Here is a 22871-nt window from a genome sequence, read left to right on the forward strand (position 1 = left end):
TTTTTTTAAGAAATCAGATTTTTACTGGCAGAGGCTAGAAGAAAATTGTTTTGGATAGCCTAATTCTGATTTTGAAACATTGGGTAGGTGGTTAACTTTTGGATATATATATATATATATATTGCTTTTTCTTGGTTTTGTTGCTAATCACCTTGAATTTTCTGTTGTTTTTACTACCCTTGTTTAAATAGAGCAGACACCTCATGGATGGGCCTGACTCTGTCTACATTTTGTGGTTTCAGAAACCCTTTGAACTCTTTGATTCTTTATCAGATTGTGATAGTGATACAGAAGTCACAACAAGGGGTACTGGGGTGGATCTTTGTTTTTTAAAGAAAGAACAGTCTGAATGAAGCTGGGGGTTATATTGACTCAGAGTTAAAGTAAGTAAATTGCTTCACACATATGTACACATTTTGGGAGAGTAACCCAGAGCATAGCACGGAGAGTCTCCATTGCACCCTATAACTAAGCGTTTTGATTGATTTAGGCTTAGTGTACCCTGTAACTTATTGTAATTTGAAGTCCATTGTTTACTAGTGTTCAAAAAGTTTGGCTCCAGTTGATAGAGCATCATTTTCAGACCTCTTCCATTTGGGGATTTAAAGGATAACACCTTCTGCTTAAGTAGCCAATGAAGTCATGAATCCCTCCAGCCTTCTCTTTTTATGTATGTGTCACCTTCATCATCCTTGAGTTAATGTCCCCATCCTTGAGTTAATTAAAAAACAATAGACTGTAAATACTTTCTTTTTAAATAAATGAATTCCTCCATCCTTTAAAATATCTTTCTTTCTTCTTTCCTTCCTTCCTGTTCTGTCCCAGTGACGAGCCCCCCTCCCAGGAAATAGGCCCAAGGTTGAAGACCCCTGCCCTATACATTCTAGAAATAACTACACCACCACAGATGTCCCCAAGGTGGTTTTTCAAGAGGCAATGGGCTTTCTTTGGTTTTCCTTGAAGACTTTTCATTTCTCATCCAAGAAGCTTCTTCTGTTCTGACTGAACTGAAGAAGCTTTTTAGATGAGAAGCAAACACGTTTTTCAAGGAAAAACAAAGAAAGTCCAGTTGCCTCTGGAAAAAGCATCTTCGGGACAATCATGACCTGGATTGGGTGACTGAGAATCTCCATAGACATCCCTGATAGATGATTACCTGGCCTCTGTTTGAAAATGTACTCTCCACTAATGAAGGAGAAAACTAAAACTCACTATATATGCCCTTTCTCCCTCCCTCCCTTAGTTATTTATTTATTTATTGGATTTGTATGCCGCCCCTCTCCGCAGACTCGGGGCGGCTAACAACAGCAATAAAACAGCATATAATAATAATCCAATACTAAAACAGTTAAAACCCTTATTATAAAACCAATCATATGTACAGACATACCATGCATAAAATTGTAAAGGCCTAGGGGGAAAGAGTATCTCAATTCCCCCATGCCTGGTGGCAGAGGTGGATTTTAAGCAGCTTACGAAAGGCAAGGAGGGTGGGGGCAGTTCTGATCTCCGGGGGGAGCTGGTTCCAGAGGGTCGGGGCCGCCACAGAGAAGGCTCTTCCCCTGCGTCCCGCCAAGCAACATTGTTTAGTTGACGGGACCCGGAGAAGACCCACTCTGTGGGACCTAACTGGTCACTGGGATTCGTGCACCAGAAGGCTGTCCCTGAGATAATCTGGTCCGGTGCCATGAAGGGCTTTATAGGTCATAACCAACACTTTGAATGGCGAAAAACTCACTATATGCCCTTTCTCCCTCCCTTCCTCTGTCTTCTTCATGATCAATAAAATCTCATGATCAACAACAACAAAACCTTCACAATTTATTATTAAAACAAAGGTGGATTTAAAGTAGCCTGACCCACATTGGAAGCAAGATAGTCCTTTATTCAGAAGATGTTTACCCAGATGTAGTAAGATATGTGAACCCACTCAAATTGACTTTGTTCCACAAGCTTTGATTTAAGGCAATATGTGAGCTCACCAGTGAAGTCTATATGGATAAAGTATTGGACAAGAGAGTTAACATTTCAAATCTCCAGCCATCCATGCAATTTATAACTTGGGATTAATTGCTGTCGACTTTAACTTACCTCACAAAATTGTTGTGGGGATAAAAGAGATCAGGAAGTTGAAATGATATGTACAGGCCCTACATTCTTTAGGTGAAGCATAGGATAAAAATACATACTCAGGTAAAGACACTGCTTACTCTGTTTTCCATAGGGTAAACTGAAAGAGGAGACCTTATCTTAGACCACCTAGGGAGTATATAATGTAGGCAAAGTTTAAAACACAACTTCAGATTCATACTTTTAGTGATGGTGTAGAATTCTAGAGCTTGGCGACTTTTGCTTCTAATACAACTTGGGTTTTGTCCTTGAGAGAGACATGGAAAGCCAGAAAATAAATGTCAAGTTGGATTTTCCTTGCTTAGGCCACATGAAAGGTGTTTTGGTCAATATATAATTCATGCTAAACGTTGAAAGAAAAGCACATTTGTACGGCTTGCTCTAATGCAGAAATTCTTCAAGTTAAGCTTATGCTTAGGGGTGGGAGTTGAAATTGCTCCCTGTAACATTGCCAGGTTCTGGGAGAGGTGATGCCCGCAGCCATGCATACTATGTGTGAATCATTCATGGTAAATAAATCTGCCCTACGGCTATGGTTTCCCCCCCCCTTCACATTCTTCCCTGCCCCCGCCGCTTGAAGCCTGCGATCATGAAAGTAAGAAAACTAATCACTGGAGTTCCGTATTATAAAAGGAGCAATTCACTCCTGACTCTCCAGCAGCATCATTTCGTGAAATGGTTTTTGCTTTTTGCTTTTTTTCCAGTTATTTATAGGAAAAATGAAAAGGGAACTAATGAAGATGACTAGTGCTTATGACTAACCTATTCATACCTGTCTAGGCCAGAAGAAGCAACAGTCCTAGAAACTATTTGTGCTTTTCACATGCTGTGTCTTTCTAAGGGACTCTATGATTAAGGCTTTGTATGTAAGTTCAGAAAATAATTGTCACTGGTTGAGTCAGTGCTGTTAGATAAACTGCTGAGCGTCTTCTTAAAAACCGTAAGTTGAAAGATAACCGAGTTCTGTGTTAGCTTCCATTGAAATGCGTTTCTTGCCCTTTGATGCTCTGATTCTATCGGAGTTTTCTTTAGATAAGTTTCATGCCAAGATCTAAATCTTTCCAACCCTTCTTCTAAGCAATTATTCTTCCACCTTTGATGTCCAGCTGTGTAACAGCCACCTGGAAATGTGCATAACAATAGGACGAGGAAGGTGGACCATCTAGGTGTGGCATTACAGCTCTTGTCCCCAGGCTATCCTGCCCTTTTGGGCCGGTCATCACACACCAAAGAGTTCATATTATGCTGTGAAAGTCTGGCAATTTGGTTATTTGTGTGTAGACATTTTATTACCCAACTAAGTAAAGCCATCCTAGTAGGTGAGTGAGTGAATGAGTTCTTCCTGTACATACACACATACATACACACACATACATGCATACACACACACATACATACATACATACAAACATACTTACATGGAGGGAGGGAAGGAGAGAGAGAGAGAGAGAGAGAGAGAGAGAGAGAGAGAGAGAGAGAGAGAGAAGAGAGACAGGAATATATACGGGAACATATTTTTGCTGGTAATGAAAAGGAAAGGAGACTAGTATAGATCTATTTCAAGCTTATTTTGCTCTCATCAGCTAGCCATACCCTTGTCAGGATTTGAACCTAGGGAGACTGCCTGTAAGGCAGTAAGTAGCTTTAAGCTTTAGACCACATGTTCTCCTCCTCTCAACTTGTACCAGGGAAGAGTTTTTTATATATATATATATATATATATATATATATATATATATATATATATATATATATATATATATATGATTTCCTTACAAGGCAAAGGCTGCAAGTTCAAATCCCAGTGAGAGGGTATGGCTAGCTGATGAGGCCAGAACAAGGCCGAAGTAGATCTATACTAGTCTCCGTTAATTTGAAAAATTCAGCAAAACATGTGACAGAGAGAGAGAGAGAGAGAGAGAGAGAATATGTATGTGATTTTATTTGTTGATTATATGTGGGGGGGGGGTTGTCGAGTCACCCTGGTTTACCCAAATATGGGAGGGGCATACAGCTTCCACCAGGGGCCACCCAGAGGCAAAAAGGAAGCTATATGCTCCTCCCATATTTTTGGGTATACCAGGGTGACTCGGAAAAAAAATCACATATAACCCTTCCCTGCTACAAGCTGATAAGGAGGAAAGCCTATAATCTAGAGGCTAAGGCCACTGCCTTACAAGGCAGAGGCTGAAGGTTCAAATCCCAGTAAGCATATGGCCCGCTGATGAGAGCAAATAAGCTTGAAATAGGTCTATACTAGTCTCCCTTCCTTTTCATTAGCAGCAAATGCCCTGTCAGTTTTGGTGGGAATGTGTGTTCTTCTTCTTGATGGTTCCTTGAATAGAGTACTGTTTTCTGCTTGATCTGGAGCTGAATCATTTGATGTTTGAGGGAATGAGTTCCTCAAAACAACTCCAAAATAAGCAGGGGGCACCAAGAACTAACCCTGAGTCCCAAAGTTGCTTTTTTCAGGAGGCAACTGGACTTTCAGGCTTTTCTTTTCTCATCCAAGAAGCTGACGAAGCGAAACATCTTCAAAGATTAACCAGAAAATCCAGTTGCCTCTGGAAAAAGCACCTTTGGGACAACCATGACCTGGATGATCGAGAGTCTCCATAGACTACCGACACTGAGCTGTTCTCTTCTATTGGATTACTATACAGTGGTACCTCCACTTAAGAACTTAGTTCGTTCCGTGATCAGGTTCTTAAGTAGAAAAGTTTGTAAGAAGAAGCAATTTTTCCCACAGGAATCAATGTGGAAGCAAATAATGCGTGCAAACCACTAGGAAAGAAATAAAAACTTGGAATTTGGGTGGGAGGAGGAGGAGGAAAAAGAGGAAGCGGACAGTCGCTGCTGAAGGAAGAAGTTGAGGTGATGGGAATAAAAAAAATCCTAAACTTTAAGGCTTTAAAAAAAACCCAGGGACTCTGAGGCAGCGAGTAGGAGCACGCGCCTCTCATTTATTTATTTATTTATTTATTATTTAGATTTGTATGCCGCCCCTCTCCGCAAACTCGGGGCGGCTCACAACAAAAAATATAAACAATTGTACAAATCCAAATAAATTCAATAAATTTAAGTATTTAAAATAGTTTTAAAAAGAACCCCACTATATTAACAAGCACACACACAAACATACCATACATAAATTGTACGTGGCCGGGAGAGGTGTTTCAGTTCCCCCATGCCTGACGACAAAGGTGGGTTTTAAGAGCTTTACGGAAGGCAGGGAGAGTAGGGGCAGTTCTAATCTCCGGGGGGAGTTGTTTCCAGAGGGCCGGGGCCACCACAGAGAAGGCTCTTCCCCTAGGGCCCGCCAACCGACATTGTTTAGTTGACGGGACCCGGAGAAGGCCTACTCTGTGGGACCTAATCGGTCGCTGGGATTCGTGCGGCAGAAGGCGGTCTCATACACCCGGCGCGAGGCTGCCTTCCATACACTGCGCCAGAGAGAGAAACCTAGGCGGGTGAGAGGGAGGAACCTCCCGCTCCTTTGACCAAAAGGCTGCGGCTGCTGCTGCTACCTGCTTCCTCTTCCTTCCCATGCTGAAGGGCTCTCCTCTCCTCTCGCTCGCTCGCTTTGTAGCCAGCACCTTTCCTTCACTGTGATGACTTCTCAGTTTGGCTGAAGCTGAGTTGATCCGGCCGGGGCAAAGTGCCCCCTTTTTACCTTTCTGCACCCAGACGCTCCGGGAGGCAACCTCGCATCGGGTGTATTGGAGGCAGCTTGAGGAAGTCACTACAGCGAAGTGGCTTATTCTCTCTCCAAGTGCCCAGAGAAAGGAGAATGCTACGTTTGCTCTGAGCTGCCAAAGCCTCCTTAAGTGCCACTGAAAGGCTCATCTGGCAGCCCAGAAAAGCCCGAGATGACCGGGATTAAGGGGGGAATGGCAGAAAACTGGCCAGGCCTTCGTGCCGCTCTCAAATTTCCTGGGAAATTTCTCCGGGCTCGGGTTGTTAAGTAGAAAATGGTTCTTAAGAAGAGGCAAAAAATCTTGAACACCTGGTTCTTATCTAGAAAAGTTCTTAAGTAAAGGCGTACTTAAGTAGAGGTACCACTGTACTTGACAATTCGGCCACATCCATCCCGACAGCCCTTTTACCCCTCTCCCCAAGTACTTATTTAACAACAGGCAAGTAAGTGTAGTTTCTTCCTGCTGCTTTCTTTCCTTCCCACCCTTTCCCTATAGTCTTTTCATGAGCCTAGCCCTCAAAAGCTTTCGGGAGAACTACCTACATTTTAATTTTACTTGCTAAGGCTGTTTGTACTGTCTTCTTGAGGCCCAGAGTCATTATGGGACATGAAGGTGATGATTTGCAGCATAGTTCTTTCCCATATAATTATTGTTTAATTAAAAATATGCATTTTTTTTTAAAAAAAGGCTACAATCAGGTGAGCCAGGGAGCTTTATGGATAACCGATAGGCACATTGGCATCATGCTGACTCCTCTCGTTCCATACAAATCCCTGTCTTTCAGTTCCAGGTTCTGTCTCTCTTAATATCCCTTTTTTTTCCTTTTAAAACACGAACATGTTCTGCATACAGCTCCCATTCATGGACATGTGTTTAAGATTAGGAGGGTTTCTGCATAGACTGTTTTTATTGAGTCTTTCCCTGTACTTGTTTTCAGTTCCCAGTCTCGAAAGCTGGTGACATTCGCCGATCAGTCAATTCCTAATCTCAGTTGGTAGCCTTGCTGCAGTGTTGATTGAGTTTTAATGAAAAGCATTTGTGTTAATGCTCTGAAATTCTGCACTGGGCTCTGCTTTAACACTCAGTCCCTTGATGAAGAAAGGAAAGTGTATGTTGAAATATGGACACAAAGAAGTGCCTTTTAGCTGGTTCCCCTGCAGTTTTGCTGGCTGTCACAGAGCAAATCTTTCTTTTAAACCTAGTACTGCAACTAGTCAATGGCTGGTGGATGGAAATGCTAGAAATTGCATATACCATTTGTGTTCGGCAAAATCAAGACAATACAGTTAGTCCCTGACTTACAACAGTTTCTTTAGCAACCGCTCCAAGTTACAACAGTACTGAAAAACAATGGTTTATATGACCATTACTCACACTTATTTTATTTATTTATTTATTTATTTATTTATTTATTTATTTATTTATTTATGTATCTATCTATCTATCTATCTATCTATCTATCTATCTATCTATCTATCTATCTATCTATCTATCTATCTATCTATCTATTTATTTATTGGATTTGTATGCCGCCCCTCCTTATAGACTCGGGGCGGCTAACAACTGTGGTAAAAACAACATGCGACAATCCAATACTAAAGCAGTTAAAAACCTGCTTTATTTTAAAACCAATCATACATACAAACATACCACGCATAAATTATAGAAGCCTAGGGGGAAAGAATATCTCAGTTCCTCCATGCCTGACGACAGAGGTGGGTTTTAAGAAGCTTACGAAAGGCAAGAAGGGTGGGGGCTATTCTAATCTCTGGGGGGAATTGGTTCCAGAGGGCCAGGGCCGCCACAGAGAAGGCTCTTCCCCTGGGTCCCGCCAAACGACATTGTTTAGTTGACGGGACCCAGAGAAGGCCCACTCTGTGGGACCTAATTGGTCGCTGGGATTCGTGCGGCAGAAGGCGGTCCCGGAGATAACCTGGCCTGGTGCCATGAAGGGCTTTATAGAAGAATGACTATTGCAATCAAGTCATTCTTGGTCAAGTGACCAAAATTTAGAGCCTTGGCAACTGATTCATACCTATGATGGTTGCACTGGGGTCAAGTGATTCCCTTTTGTGACCTTCTGACAAGCAAAGGCTTTAAGAGTTGTTAATCTAATCTTTCGCAGCTTCTTCTCTGCTAATATTGAACTGTGAGCTTACAAAACAATTCTCAGGCCAATCTTAGAATACAGCTCACCTGTATGGAAGCTACATTGCATATCTGACATCAACACAATTGATATTGATGACAGAAATATTCCACAAGAAGAGTCCTTCACTCCTCTTCTCACAACAAAATACTTTACTCTGCCAGACTTGAAATTCTTCGATTAGGCAACTTAACTATAGTTCATAAAATCATATACCAAAATGTCTTACCTGTTAGCGACTACCTCACCTTCAACCGCAATCTCACATGAGCACGAAATAGATTTAAACTAAATGTCAACCACTCCAAACTAGACTGCAAAAAATACGACTTCAGCAATAGAGTGATCAATGCCTGGAATGCACTACCTGACTTTGTGGTTTCTACTCCTAACCCCCAAACATTTAATCTTAGACTACCTACAGTTGACTTTTCCCCTTTCTAAGAGTAAGGGGCGTGCAAAATAGAATAAAATAAGAATAGAAAAGAATAGAATAGAATAGAATAGAATTTTATTGGCCAAGTGTGATTGGACACACAAAGAATTTGTCTTGGTGCATATGCTCTCAGCGTACATAAAAGAAAAAGATAGAGACACATCAGACTTCTACTCAGCCTGGGATCATTGGTATAATTGGCTGAAACACTACAAATATTTCAAATAAAAATTAATTAAAACTGACAAGTTCTCTTTCACCTTTCTTAGAAATATTCCAAAAGAGACAAATCTGAAATATTATATGCAAGAGAAGCTGCGAACCTATTGATAGATGGCTATCCAAAAACTTTTAGGAACATTATAAATTAAAATGGCCAAAAAAAAAAATCTGAACTAAATCTTTAAAGTCGCAACTTAGCTGTCAACAATATAGTTGACAAATCAATTGTAAAGATCTTTGTATGGCATCATTACAATTCTATAGAGTTTAAATTTGACTATATAAGTTCCAAATATATGAAAAATGAGAATGAAAATGTAAATTATGTTAATATCAACTTATATATGCTATGCCTACTTAGTGATAAATTAATATACAGTACAGTATATCAATTCGATATATCCATGAAAATCACTCTTTATAGTCATAGCATTAAGTTTTTACTTTTCTGATGTTTACCACCTAGTTTACATTTTGGAAATGCTCATTTAAATGTTTTGTCATGTCTTATGTGTTATGTTTGTTTGTTTGTTTGTTTGTTTATTTTCTTCCTTATAATCAATAAAATTATTTTTTAAAAAGAAAGAAAAAGATACACATGCCAAGAATCATGTGAAACAATACTTAATTATTGTCATAGGGGTCAAATAAGCAATGAAGAAACAATCAATACAATACAATACAATCGATACAAGCAACAAGTTACAGTCATACTGTCCTAAGTGGGAGGAAAAGGATGATAGGAATGATGAGAAAAACAAGTAGAAATAGAAGTGCAGATTTAGTAAAAAGTCTGACAGTGTTGAGGGAATTATTTGTTTAGTAGAGTGAGGGCGTTCGGGAAGATTGGTCTCTCAAATCCTGAGTATTTTGCTTCTCAGTATACTTCAACTTCGTGTTAGAACGATCTTGCTGTGTGGACTTCTTTTCCAGAAGCCTAACCATCTTATGCTTGAGTTTGAAAGTCCCAGAAGGCTACCAATTAAAAAAAAAAAAAAACCCCAACAACTCAGCTGTGTGTGTTTGCTGCCGTCCGCCTGTCTGTCTGAGTTTCTGTTTTTTTGTGGTGGCTTCGGGTTCCGCTTCATAGCCAGTGGATAATTTAAAATGTAAAAGAATCCATGAACAAGAATTGGAGGGAGAAACTGGCAAGCAGGACTTGAGGCAGTGATGGTCCTGATTGCTTTCTCTTGGTTTCAACAGAGTTTCTGAAGTTTGAATGCCCCGTCATCAATGTGATCACCTTTTGTGGCCTTCTGACAAGCAAAATCAATGGGGAACCCAGATTTATTTAAACAACAGCAGCTAGAACGGTCGTAAAATGGGAGCAAAACTCATTTAACAAATTTGTCATTTATTTTATATTTGCTGGAATTGAAAACTGGTTTTTGTAGCAGAACATACTTAGCATAAATTCTGTATTGATTGGCCTCTACAAGGATTTTTCCTATATGCATGTGATGTCACATCATATTTTTTAAAAGGCACAGGATTTGCATGAAGATACTGTGATGCTGTATTTGTCATTCTGTCCTTGACACCCACCCACCCACACATACACACACACAAAATGCCTCTGTTCATATTCAGGCAAACCATCCTCCAATTCACATCTATTCATCTGATAAAACAGTTTCCTCTAAATCAGTGTTTCTCAATTATTTTCTGTTACACGCACACACACACCAGGAAGAAGTAAACATTTTGCACCCCCCAACTCTACGCCAGGAAGATTGTTTGCAATATTCATCACGTTTCGCTTAAAAAATTCAAGCAACGTATCGGGGTGATTGGCGTGTAATGTGTTTAAGTGACGCCTTAATTTATTTGGCTTCATGCTGTTTGCTGCCAACATTTTTAAACACAGTAAACATACCAGTCTTTCCTCGTCTCCCACCACAGTTACAGTGAAGCCAAGCGCTACAAATGCTTCGACATATTTCCTCATCTTAGCTTTCGGGAGACTTACGTTTGTGTCATTACCTCTATCTGTCTCCTTCTTTCTTTTCATCCCTGTTAAATATTTTTCCATGGTGTCTCTTAAGGGTTTGTTATATGCACCTCATAGCTCCTACTCTGTGCTGTGTGCTATTGTTTCATGCAAAAAAAACCCTACTTCCTGTGCCAGAAAAAGCCCCCTGGCATCGCTCCGCCACCCCCCAGGGGTGTCCGCCCCACTATTTGAGAAACACTGCTCTAAATCAACAAATAAAGAATTCACATTCATACATTCAGTTTCAGGCATGTAGAACTGGTAGCAAACCTCTGATGATGTCACAGTGATGTCATGGAGCCTAGTCTGTGCCAGTCCATGGGCACCGCCATCTTTTTTGTAAAAAAAATTTGAAACTTTTTTTGATTTTTTTTGCTGATTTTTTTCTTTTACCCATGTGCAGAAGCCAGGTTTCCAGCACTTGTTTTTGGGGTTTTTGGGGTGGGTTTTTTTTTTTGAATTTTAAAAAATTTGCGGTACTGGGCACGCGGTGTGGGAGGAAAAGAACCCGCAGCAAGTTAAGTTAGAACCTACTACTGTCTGTGACTTATCGAAAAGCAATAACAGTCTGCAGGCTGTTACCCAGGAACATATGACCGACCGTACTGCATTTTCCAAATATTGCTCATTCTGTTCTCTTTCTATTAGAAATTCCCAAAGGTAGATATAATATCTGATAGATTTTGCATTCGTTCCTGATGTCTTTATCAAGAATCATAGCATTCTTTCAATTGTTGGGTGCCGACAGAGGCTTCATATGAAGGCTTTAAATAAGTCGGGCAGCAGCCATTCCATAGGCAAACCACAGGCATATTTTAACATTTCTTCAGTTAAATCATCTGCATTTACAATCTTACCATTTTTCCAACATTCTCTCAACGATTATGACTTTTTCATTTTTCTCTCTCTTCAAAACTAATGTTTATAACATTTATTCCAGGTCCATTCCATGACCACACTCAAATAACATCTAAACTTCCAGTTTTTTTTTTTCACTGCAATTTTATCCCTAATCATTTCATCACTTTTATTTTTAATATCATTTGCTCTGCTGGAGTCTCTTTGCATAATTCTCTGAAGCCACTTCCAAAACAATTTTATTTATTCCAACCAAACTCACACTGCGTATTGTTGGCCTTTTAAAAAAAAACCCGTAACGATTCCTGGCTGTCTTTGATTACAGTCTTTGCAACGTTCTTTTTATCTCTGCACAATAGAGATTATTTCTTCATTTTTTAATAGTAATATATGCGTGTTTTCTCATCTACTCCTACTTTAAGTTCACCATTCTATCCATTTCATTGTTATTCATGTATGTAATGATGCAGTTTAAATGGTCGCTCATCTATTCCAGTGAGCAAAATAAAAACTGAGCATTTCGAAAAACCGAAAATCACTAAACTAAATTAGGGCACAATAAAAATCACTAAAACCACACTCATTAATATTTCGAAGTTGGATCATAATGAAATTTAATAAGAGACTTTCATTAAGGGCTTGTTTACATCTGAAGACTTGGATAGTTACTTATGAGAATAATGTGGCATTAACAAATCTGTGCAGAATATTTGCTAACTTTTCTAAGGGTTGACCATAGATCAACCTCTAATCTTTTTTCCTAGAACTTTTAAAATAAACTGCCATGCAAAAAAGAGGATGGCTTCAAACAACAAATTGGCCTGAATAAAAATATATCATACAGGCACCCTACAATTGAAACTATACAAGTCCCCAACCGCTGGAACTTTGTGTTCTTTGTTTATGGCTAAAATACATTCTTCTGAAAAACAAGTCATTCTCAGAGACCTGGGAGAATGATGAATTTTAAGTAACAAACCTGCACCCAAAGTGTGTCAGACATACAGAGTTTGGAATGTAACTTATGTAAGCTATTCTTTTGAACTTTGTTGTTGTTATTATTGTTGTTCTAATGGTCAACTCGTCCCAGGACAAAAGTAATTAGCTGGCAAAAGGGCAGCAGCTGCAATATATGATGTTTATTGATTAATGGCTTCATATATTTGACGGACAGTGTTTTAATTAAAATGGCTTTGGGGTAATATGTGTGAAGGTGGGGGGTTCCTCTTCAGAATCATTGCCAAATGCTTTCCAGAATTGATGGTTTATTTCAGGCTGGAATGGGCTGTGTAGGTATACTGTATATGTATACTAGAAACTAATTGTGCCACCTGCCAAGTCAGAGAACTGTTTTCAGCAGAATACAGTACTTGCCAATAAAATGTCCAATTTTCTTCAGCGATACTAGCGATAATCTGAAGCCACTTGTTATATTTTCCTTTTAGAAAATTTGGTCACGGTGGGAAACTTGCCAGAGTTTTAAGTTTCAGAGACTACTAGAAGAGGGATGCAGGCAATTTTGGGGAAATAGCACCATTTCCATGAAATATTAGTGTTTTATATTTTGTGTTCCTGTTGGATTTAGCCTTCGTGGTTTCAAGATGTATAGACTCCAGCTTTCAAATTATCTAGCTGGTACGCTGGCTAGGGAATTCTGGGAGTCAGTCCACACTTCTTAAACTTTCTTGCATTGAGAAACACTGCTCTAAATTGATGACTACCACTATATCTATATCTATAACAGAACAAGGGGGCACAATCTGAGGTTAGTTGGGGGGGAAGATCAGAAGCAACTTGACAAAATATTTTACTGAAAGAGTAGTAGATGCTTGGAACAAACTTCCAGCAGGCGTAGTTGGTAAATCCACAGGAACTGAATTTAAACATGCCTGGGATAATATATCCATCCTAAGATAAAATGTACAGGAAATAATATAAGGGCAGACTAGATGGACCATGAGGTCTTTTTTCTGCCATCAATCTTCTATGTGTCCATACCTGATGGCAACAAATTCCATCCTTTGACTTTGCACAGTATAAATCAGTGATGGCGAACCTATTAGACACCGAGTGCCCAAACTAGCTAGCATGTCCAAACTGAAATGTATGCCCGCATGTGCGAATGTGCGCATGCACGGACATGCGTACACGCACGGACATGCACACGCATGTGCGGATGTAACTTGAGCCTGGTGAAATTCAATCTGCCAAACTGTTGGCGGCCTATGATCAGGAGAATCAGATTGCACTCTAACCACTGTGCCACTTGCAGTTGCAATTGTAGGAGGTGGTGCGGAAGTGGTGTTTCTAAGGTGGAAATTCAGGAATTTGGAGAAATGGGGGACAACTTAATATTGGAGATTTACAGTTAGAAGTTTTAGAAGAGCTGATATTATTAACAGTTATAACAAGGATAAAATGATAGTCTTTTAAAAAAAAGAATTTTAGGGATTGTTTTAATGTATTATTAATTGGATTCTTTATCACTATTTTCTGTTTTCTGTATATGCTTTGAGCCGCTCCGAGTCCTCGGAGAGGGGCGGCATACAAATCCAATTAAATCTAAATCTAAAAGACCAGGATAGGTAACTTATAACTGGATTCAGAAGGGACTAAATCAGCAGTGAAATCTACTTATCTTTTTCACCCTCTTTGCATGCGTAGAGGGTTAAAAACAAAATGGTGAAATCCAGGTGGGCGGAGCCTCATGCTGCCACTGCTATTAATGGCCGCCACTACCTCTTTGTCCAAACTGGGCTGAACTGATAGCATTTCACCCCTGGACTAAATAGGAAGCACAGCCCCAAGTGAGGACTACAGAGCGTAAAAATCTGTATGACCGTAATTTAAATGAAGTGATGAAGTGAAGTTTTTGCTGCTGTCAAACTGTCATTTGTATTTTTGCAGCTTATGCGTGATAGCTCTAGATAAGTGCATTCATTTGAATAGCTTTACACCCAGTCTGCTTTCTTCTTTGTAAATAGGATCAGCTGAAACCTTTTCCAGATATTCATCTTAAAAGAATAAAAACCCCTTAAGCAGCTTGACATTTCTCTTTCTCAGCTTTAGCTGTTATGTGTTTGGAAAGTTCTTTTAAGTGCCGTGAGCCAGAATTTCTAAACCCAAGTGATTTGAAGGGTGTTTAGGAGAAGTAATTTATATAGGCGAGGGCTTGATGTCATAAATGCAGGCTTGAAAAAAGAACGTTTGCAATTAAAAAATGGTCAGGGAATGAAGAAGAATAACTAAAATGAAAAATTGGCAGATTTAACCAGATGTTTTATTATACATTAAATATATACAGGTTTTCCTCAATTTACTACCACAATTGACCCCAAAATGTAGATTGTTAAGTGAAAAATTTGTTCAGTGAATTTTGCCGTTTTATAACCTTCCTTGCTACATTTGTTAAGTGAATCACTGCAGTTCTTAAATTAGTAACATGTTTGTTAAGTGAATCTGGCTTCTCCCATTGACTTTGCTTGTCAGAATGTTGCAAAACTGCAGGACACTACAACTGTCGTAAATATGAACCAGCTGTCAAGCATCCAAATGTTGCAGGACACTACAACTGTCGTAAATATAAACCAGCTGTCAAGCATCCAAATGTTGCAGGACACTACAACTGTCGTAAATATGAACCAGCTGTCAAGCATCCAAATGTAAAACATGTAACCATAGGGATATTGCAATGGTCATAAGTGTAAAAAATGATCATACGTCACTTTTTCAGTGCCGTTGTAACCTGTTTAACTCCCTTACACTGATTCAGATATTTCTTTAGGCTGAACAATTAGACTTTGTGATTTCTAGCAATTGCTTGTCATTCTCTCGCACATTATTTTAAACATCCCATAGTTTTAGCTATTCAGTTATAAAATAAACCTTGACAAAAGAGTTTTTCAGATTTTATTATTGAGTTTACTCTGACCTAGAAGTGTTGGGGAGAAGAGACAAGAAAGTAGTAGCCTAAATAAAATGAATCTCACTTATCAAAATAGGCTTGGGAGCATTCAGAGAATTTGAATTAATCTCAAACAAGGTTCTTTTTTATCTTTTGCAGTGTAACTTCAGCTAGGGTATGCAAACATCTGTTTTATCATTCTGAATAACTTGTTAGGGCAATTAAATCTGAATTTCTTATCTTAATCAAACTTTGCAGACTATCGGAATTTTGTTTGTCTATCAAAAAAAAAAATGTGATTGCAGTTGTCCTAGGTTCCTATCCAAGTAACCTTCACTTTATTATCTAAACTGTTTATGTCTGTTTCTCTTGCAGTCTTCTTGTGATTCTTTTGTGAAATTGTTTGAAATTGGTTCGGTGTCTCTGTGGGATTTCTCTTTGAGAAATTATGCATTTGCATGTTTTAAAACATTTACATTTTATTCACGTGGACTGGCTTTATTAGAATTATCACCAAGATACTGCTTTGCTTAGGAATTGGTCTAACTCAATATTAGCAAATGGAAAGATCTTTAATTCTTTTTTTATTTAAAGAAATCATCTAAAAATCCATTTGTGAGATTCACCTTGTCAGCAAATTACAGCTCAGTTTAGAACCAGCTGATCACTACATCAGTCAATGTGGCATGGCATTGCACAAATATTGTTGTAAGGTTTCATTTCAGATGGATTAGTTTTTCCAGTGGTTCTGTCTAAAGAAGATAAAAATGAATAAAAACCAATGTAAAGCAAGAAAGAAAACAGAAAAGAAAAGACATAAAAGATAAATCAATAAGTGCAAGAAAACTGAAGATAAATTCTTTGTGTGTCCAATCACACTTATTGATTGATTGATTGATTGATTGATTGATTGATTGGATTTGTATGCCGCCCCTCTCCGGAGACTCGGTGCAGCTAACAGCAATAATAAGACAGCATATAATAATAATCCAATACTAAAAACAATTAAAAACCCATTAATATAAAAACCAAACATACATACAGACATACCATGCATAAAATTGTAAAGGCCTAGGTGGAAAGGATATCTCAATTCTCCCATGCCTGGCGGCAAAGGTGGGTTTTAAGTAGCTTACCTGGCCAATAAATTATTCTATTCTATTCTATTCTATTCTATTCTATACTATACTATACTATACTATACTATACTATACTATACTATACTATACTATACTATATACCATACCATTCCATTCCATTCCATTCTATTCTATTCTATTCTATTCTTAGAAAAGTTGAAGAAAATAGGAAAGAAAGAAAAAATACAAAAAAGTGTTTTCCGATGTTCTTCAAGGTAATTTTAAGTACCGTTATACTCTAGCCCAGTGGTTCTCAACCTTTCTATTGCTGCGACCCCTTTAATTCCTCATATTGTGGTGACCCCCCCCCCCAACCATATCTCTAGCGCCAATTCTCCCAACAGAGCTTTAAGCTGATTGGCAGGAAGGTCAGAGGGACACCCCTACTGTAAACACCTGATTGGTGGGATTGTAAAAATATATTCCCAGGCACCAGAATAGAAGCTTTAGTTCCTAACGCCATGGGAAATTTGTCTTTTCCCATGGTCTTAGGAACCCCTGTGAAACGGTCGTTCAACCCCCAAAGGTGTCTCGACCCCCAGGTTTAGAACCCCTGCTAACCCCCCCCCCTCTCTCTTAATACAGATAGTCCTCGAATTACAACAGTCCATTTAGTGACTGTTCAAAGTTACAATGGTTCTGAAACAAGTGACTTGTGTTTTTCACACTTGGCACCATTACAGCATCCTTATGGTTGTGTACTCAAAATTTGGAAACTTGGCAACTGATTCATATTTAAGACAGTTGCAGTGTCCCAAAGTTATGGGTTTACATTTGCAACCTCCGGACAAGCAAATTCAATGGGAAAGTGAGATTCACTTAATAACTGTGTTACTAACTCATCTACAGCATTTCAAGTTCAAGTAACAACTGAAGGTTATAAAATTCACTTAACAAATGTCTCACTTAGCAACAGAAATTTTAGGCTTTTGGTACTCTTAATTCGAGAACTAATGGCGTTTGGCGGGGCCCAGGGGAAGAGCCTTCTCTGTGGCGGCCCCGGCCCTCTGGAATCAACTCCCCCCGGAGATTAGAACTGCCCTCACCCCTCCCTGCCTTTCATAAACTACTCAAGACTCACTTATACCGCCAGGCATGGGGGAGTTGAGACACCTTTCCCCCAGGCTCTTTTATATTTTGTTTTATGTTTGGTATGAATGTGTTGTTTGGTTTTTTAAAAATATGATAGGGTTTTATATGTTTTTTAATATTAGATTTGTTCTACTATAATATTGTTTTTATTATTGTTGTGAGCCGTCCCGAGTCTTCGGAGAGGGGGGGCATACAAATCTAATAAATTATTATTATTATTATTATTATTATTATTATTATTATTATTATTATTATTATTACTATTATTATCTATCTGTACTTTACTTTCTGCAAATCTATCCTGTCAACAAAGCCATAAATTATTAGTTAATTTATAGCCAAGTCAAAGTCAAAACCTTTATTGCCAATTGTACATCATATACATAATCATAATTAGAATATTAGTTGCTGTTTTTTTATTCTTATGCAAAAAAAATCCATAATAGATTTCCAGTCATCAATGTAGATAGTGCATTTTCTGTAGGCCAAGAAATAAAGCTATCCATCTCAGCAAGATCTGCCAACTTCATCAACCATGATGCAAATATGAAATGTAGTACAGCATATGCCTAATTCTCCTGCCCCCAAAGGCTGGAATAACTTCAGATTTTAAATTTTTCATGTTGAAAGTAAATTTAAGATGAATTTTGTCTTAAAAGTAAACTAAAACATTGAAGAATTCTAACTGAAAAATTTATCTCTCTAAACGAGCGAACACAGTGTACTTCAAGATTGGAATTGGAATTTCTACTCAAATAGCCTGCTGGGTATAAAGTGAATACAAACGGCTGAGGTGGTTTTAAGGCCAATTTTAAAAATAAGATTAGGAGTGGAGTAGGAAGCAGAAAATTACAGGTCAGTTAGCATAAATCTGTTCTGAATAAATCGATGGAAAGTATTTCTAAAGATAAGGTAACTGAATGAATGATAAACAGCACGTAAACATGTCTAAACAAGAATCAGTATGGCTTCTAAAAAGAAAAGTCACAAATTTATTAAAAGTGAGTGAGATGGGATCATTTTTTGATAGTTCTTCAAGAAAAGCATGTTGGAATTAATGTAGCGAACCTTCTTCATTTGGGTTTTCAGAAGGCTTTTGCAAACATTTCTCCAGTGGTAAGCATAGTCTATAGATCCGTAAGGGCAAAACATTTGGGCTCAATGTGACCAAAATTTGGAAAATAGCAATAGTATTTAGGCTTATATACTATATACATTATATACTATATACTTATATACATTTAGGCTTATATATTGCTTCACAGCATATTTTCCCAACAATCTGGGTACTCATTTTACTGACATTGGAAGTATGGAAGGCTGAGTCAACCTTGAGTGAGAATCGAACTGCTGGTAGTCAGAAGAATTAACCTGCAAAACTGCATTCTAATCACTGTGCCATCATACCTCTGAGTTTCATTGCTGACTCCAATACTCAACTTGACTCTGCTGGGATTCCTTCCTTCCTTCCTTCCTTCCTTCCTTCCTTCCTTCCTTCCTTCCTTCCTTCCTTCCTTCCTTCCTTCCTCCCCCCCTCCCTCCCTCCCTGTTCTTGTATCTAGTTGTCTCGGTGTGCAGTGCTCTGTAGCAACTTTATTTTATTTATTTATTTATTTATTTATTTATTTATTTATTTATTTATTTATTTATTTAGTTAGTTAGTTAGTTAGTTAGTTAGTTAGTTAGTTAGTTAGTTAGTTAGTTAGTTACTTAGTTAGTTAGTTAGTTAGTTAGTCCAATACACAACGAGGGTTTTAGTGGGTATATATATATCTATATACACATAGTAAAATACATGATGAAGGTTATAGAGGAGATACTCATAGTAAAATATATCTAAGAAATAATAGAAAAGAAGGTATAGTAATAGAACGTATCAATGAAAGAATAGAAGAAGAGATACAGGAATAGAAGAAAGGTATAGGAGATACAGGAGAGCAATAGGACAGGGGATGGAAGGCACTCTAGTGCATTTGTACTCGCCCCTTACTGACCTCTTAGGAATCTGGATAGGTCAACCGTAAATAATCTAATGGTAAAATGTTGGGGGTTTGGGGATGACACTATGGAGTCTGGTAATGAGTTCCACACTTCGACAACTCGGTTACCGAAGTCATATTTTTTACAGTTAAGTTTGGAGCGGTTAATATTAAGTTTAAATCTTTGCAGAAGTCAATTAGAAGGATAACAATAATATTGTACAATAAAGCCATAGCACATCATTCCTGTACTGTTTGCAGGTACGTAAATCCTTGAAATCGCCAGGACTCATAAAATTAGGTTTATGCATTAATCAACATTTTGATTTTCTGAGTCATAGAAGGAAGTACCTTCCAGTAAAGCTTGGCAACTTTAAGACTTGTGAACTTCAACTCCCAGAATTCTCTAGCCAGCATAGAATTCTGGAAGTTGAAGTCCACAAGTCTTAAAGTTGCCAAGTTTGAAGACCTCCACCATACAATTAGGCTGTGTGGCAAGCGCCTGTAGAAATACAGAAGGATGCCATCAACATAAATTGCTTTAAATTTGAGGGAGAGAGTTGAATATAATTCTGTTTCAAAGAATGTTTTTAATAATCTCCCCCCTCTCTCTATCACCCTTCCAATTAATGCTTGCGAATGAATCACAGATGGAATTGGCCAGAGCTAGCTAGTTTTTTTAAAAAAAATGTGGGGGGGGGAGTAGGAGGAGAGAATGTGAAGTTTGATTTGGCATTTATTAATCCTTTCCAAATATCTCACTTTGGCTGCTGAACTGTACACACTCGAGGATGGGAGATTCTTTGGGTGAATGGAAATATTTCTGGAATGCAGGAATATGGAAATTTTCAGCCTGAAAAGTCAGTGTGAAATCATAGGTCTTAACTTTAGCATAGAGTAGTGACCGGGATAGTGATAGCGTTAAGGATTTTTTTTCCCCTCTTCAGGAAGAAGAGAGCGGAGCAGTGCTGTGCACTCCATGCACTGTGCTGGAGTCTGCCTGCTTTAGACAGTCGCGTATGTGACCTGGCAACCAACATAATTTCCTGATGACGTGGCTTCTTGCAACCAGAGCAGGACAGAGTGGCTATAGTTTGCTGCAGTGTTGGCAAAAAAAAACACTGAACCCCAGACAGGGTGAGAAATAAGTGAAGACTTTAAGATTCTAGGGAATTAACAGGATAGTAATAAACAAAGAGAAGAGAGGTTTAGAGAAGGAGGGAGCAATATGATCAGAGGTGGGTTCCTCCTGCTTCGGACTGGTTCTATGGAACTGGTAGTAACTTGGTGGCCTGGGTCGCTGGAACCGGCAGTAACCCAGGCCTGCCGCGTCCCCAAACTGGCTGTCTCAGGAGCGCCATATGTGGCGCCATCTTGGTTTTTTTTGCTTCCGCGCAGAGATTAAAACCTGGAATTAAAACACATTTCACAAATGTGCATTCTTACTACAGGTGAAACTCAAAAAATTAGAATACGATGCGAAAGGTCATTTATTTCAGCAATGCAACTTAAAAGGTGAAGCTTAATATACGAGAGAGACTCTTTACATGTACGGCAAGATACTTCATGGCTCCCCAAATCAACACAGACTGTGGAAACTTCACACTGGACTTCAAGCATCTTGCAGTGTGTCTCTCTCCATTCTTCCTCCATATTCTGGGTCCTTGGTTTCTAAATGAGATGCAAAAGTTTCCACAGTCTGTATCTTTTCTGCATTATGGTGTCATCCAATATCATGATGTAAATGCAGACAAAAAGTTACTGAGGTAGTGAGTCAAGTTTTGAGTTACTACAGGTAGTGAGTCAAGTTTTGTATAGTCAACATTCTCTTCTTCTGAGAATAAAGCAACATATTTTAATTTCTTTTGGACTTCACACAAAAGTACAGTCCAAATGGAGTCGATCCATGGGAATATAATGATACTCTTGCATAATTGCTTTGCTGACTACGTGCCCAAAGAGGCCTAGAACCTTACAGAATGGAACCCTTGGAAAAGTAAATTAAGACTGGCAATTGACTAACCTTGCAGTCTTTCATCATTAGTTCTTTGGATTAAAGGTGATCACAGCCTGGTCTCAAATATTGAATGGGCTAATATAAACTTTTCATTGAGAAAAATATTCTTATTCAGACAGGAGAGTAGCTAAGTCTGTGTAGTAGCTTCCTTTGAAAGCTTGTGCCATATGGTACTGGCTTGTTTTTAAGAGGAGCTGCCATTCACCAGGATTTAGCTGAAACCATTGAATTATAGTAAAATGGGTTGGAATAAATAGCTTGAGATAGTAGTGTGCTTATGTTATAAATTAGCCTCAGACATTCTAACAGAGAACATTTGTATCTTACTGCATCTTGTATTCTGGATTCTCCTGTCTCGCAGATGAGCTTTTTGGATAAAGACTTGATGGAGATATAGTCATCGGCACCTTGTGACACATCAAACCACTAGAGGGATGAGGAATTATCATCCCAAAATGTCAGGCTTATGCAATTATGAATTACCAAAGGTTAAAAACAGCTGACTTATTAAAACAAACTTGTATACAGTACTTTCTTTCTAAGGAATCACTTTTCAAGATGCTTAACTTCATCTGTTTTCCATTTTTCCTCTTAAGTGATGTGAAACAAATATTTGACCTGATTTCTCATAACACAGGCGAGGCAGCTGTTTCTTCCCAGTTTAGGAGGGCTGTTAATTCCAATGAAGGAGAGATTTTGGATCATTGCCTTGGTGATCAATATTTTCTGGCCCCATCTCTGCCAGATGATGAAATTGCATAGAAAATGAAAAGAAAGTGACACGTTTTATAGTCCTCTAAATCTATTTTCTTTTAGGCTATGAATTGGATAATGACCCATGAATAAAAGATCCTTCATATTAATAAACTTTTTATTATATGCGTAAAATGCCAGAAAGGAAAGTTTATCCCTGAATATTTGTATGAGACATAAAATGTCTAAACCTTGCCAAATTATGACCAGCCACACGTTCTACTTGCTGGATGTTTATTAATTTTGTTATTTATATTTATATGATATTTATATTTAGCATTCTACCCTTCCCCCCCCGAAACAATCCTTAATTTATCCTTTCTAGCAGGGGTGGGGTCCACTTACTTTTGCCCCCAGTTCGCATCGCGATTTTTCACTTGAGTCCCCTCTTGCAAATCTGCTTCGCGCATGCTTAGTAGCTATGATCAGCTGTGCTTCCAGGAAAGGAATAAAGGTAAGTACAGTGATACTCGTCTTACAAACGCCTCGTCATACAAACTT

General features: G+C 38.5%; 1 protein-coding gene across 3 annotated transcripts in view; it reads left to right on the forward strand.

Moving 5' to 3' along the window:
- Positions 1-22871, forward strand: part of FNDC3B (fibronectin type III domain containing 3B) — a 376606-nt gene that overhangs the window by 131916 nt on the left and 221819 nt on the right. The window lies entirely within an intron of this gene.

This window comes from Erythrolamprus reginae, chromosome 5, assembly GCF_031021105.1.
Source record: "Erythrolamprus reginae isolate rEryReg1 chromosome 5, rEryReg1.hap1, whole genome shotgun sequence".
NCBI lineage: Eukaryota > Metazoa > Chordata > Lepidosauria > Squamata > Dipsadidae > Erythrolamprus > Erythrolamprus reginae.